The sequence below is a fragment of the Lipotes vexillifer genome, unplaced genomic scaffold, assembly GCF_000442215.2.
Source record: "Lipotes vexillifer unplaced genomic scaffold, Lipotes_vexillifer_v1.1 scaffold1077, whole genome shotgun sequence".
Lineage (NCBI taxonomy): Eukaryota > Metazoa > Chordata > Mammalia > Artiodactyla > Lipotidae > Lipotes > Lipotes vexillifer.
In genome coordinates, this window is record NW_006784237.1 from 867643 (window position 1) to 869701 (window position 2059).

A 2059-nucleotide genomic window follows, 5' to 3' on the forward strand; every position below is an offset into this window, starting at 1 on the left:
CCTTGCGTTATGCGGGCCTCTCACTGTTGTGGCCTCTCCCATTTGCGGAGCACAGGCTCCAGACGCGCAGGCTCAGCGGCCATGGCTCACGGGCCCAGCCGCTCCGCGGCACGTGGGATCTTCCCGAAACGGGGCACGAACCCGCGCCTCCTGCATCGGCAGGCGGACTCTCAAGCACTGCGCCACCAGGGAAGCCCAAAAGAGAACATTTTTGATACTTGGCATCTTCTAGGAATTGAAGATGATTTTAAGCGAGAGGGCCCTATAGGCAAACACTGATATTAAAAATGGGATTTTTTGTTTGTTTGTTTAACTATGATTCAGCTTTGCTTTATCTTCTTGAATTCTATAGTGTTCAAGATTTATGTTTATTATCTCTTTCAGTTAGTGCTGTGTTTTATCGGTTATTTTTGTCTTATGACAAAATTAGATCCCTCAGCTTTATTCATTACATGTTAAACTCAACACCAAAATGCATCTTTTGGAATACCCAATCATGAAAAGCCTATTAAAGGTAAAAATAGGGCTTCCCTGGTGGCGCAGTGGTTGAGAATCTGCCTGCTAATGCAGGGGACACGGGTTTGAGCCCTGGTCTGGGAGGATCCCACATGCTGCAGAGCAACTAGGCCCGTGAGCCACAACTACTGAGCCTGCACGTCTGGAGCCTGTGCTCTGTAACAAGAGAGGCCGTGATAGTGAGAGGCCCGTGCACCATGATGAAGAGTGGCCCCTGCTTGCCACAACTAGAGAAAGCCCTCGCACAGAAACGAAGACCCAACACAGCATAAATACATAAATTAATAAACTCCTACCCCCAACATCTTCTTAAAAAAAAAAAAGTTAAAAATAATTTATTGAACATATGCATTAGCATACTGTGCATAGTAAAAGAACTGTGGAATATAGTCATACTTTTGCTTAAGCTTTGAAGTGTTGTTTGAAAGTTATAAGCCTGAACAGTTGCTTGGGGACAGAGAGAGCAGCAGTGGTTTTTATTCCAATTATTTTTTTATTGAGGTATAGTTGATTTACAATATTATATTAGTTGCAGGTATACAACACAGTGATTCAAAATTTTTGTTCATATACCATTTAAAGTTATAAAATATTGGCTATATTCCCTGTGCTGTACAATATATTCTTGTAGCTTATTTATTTTATACATAGTAGTTTGTACTTCTTAATCCTCCACCCCTATCTTGCCCTTCCTTCCTTCCCTGTCCCCGTTGGTAACCACTAGTTTGTTCTCTACATCTGTGAATCTGTTTCTTTTTTGTTATATTCACTAGTTTGTTGTAGTTTTTGGATTCCACATGTAAGTGATACCATACAGTATTTGTCTTTCTCTATCTGATTTATTTCACTAAGCATAATACCATCCATGTCCATCCAAGCAGCAGGGTTTTTTTTTTTTTTTTTTTTTTTTTGGCTTTCCCTAACAGTTTTCCTTTCCCCTAAGTCTCCTTTGTCTGATTATTAATACAACTACTCAGCTTTCTTTTGATTAGAGTTCACATGACTCATCGTTTCCTACCCTCTACTTTTCTTTTTTTTTTTCTTTGCGATACGTGGGCCTCTCGCTGTCGTGGCCTCTCCTGTTGCCGGACGCGCAAGCTCAGCGGCCATGGCTCACAGGCCCAGCCACTCCGGCATGTGGGATCCTCCCGGACCGGGGCACGAACCCGCATCCCCTGCATCGGCAGGCGGACTCTCAACCACCGCGCCACCAGGGAGGCCCCAAGCAGCAGGGTTTTTGATCGTTGCTCAGGGGAGCTACAAAATTAGAGACCTGAGTGGGCCTAAAACCCATAGTCAGTTTATCTACTCAGTTCTGAACCCGATATTAAAGACCTAAGCTAGCTGGAAGCCACTGGAAAACAGAATAGAAATTCTCGAGTTTTGAGGTGCTTAGGAGACAGAGACCTACCCTGGGGCCTGGGGGTGTTGGCAGGGGTGGAGTGGCTTAAGAACACCAGTGATGAGAGTGGAAAGGCCTGAAATGAGTGGTAAATTTACACTTATGTGAAGCTACTCTTTTTTTTTTTTTTTTTTTGGGGGA

The 2059-nt window shown here is 43.7% G+C and overlaps 1 protein-coding gene across 1 annotated transcript in view; it reads left to right on the forward strand.

Moving 5' to 3' along the window:
- The window catches only part of BCKDHB (branched chain keto acid dehydrogenase E1 subunit beta), a 239140-nt gene that overhangs the window by 93742 nt on the left and 143339 nt on the right, over nucleotides 1–2059 (forward strand). The window lies entirely within an intron of this gene.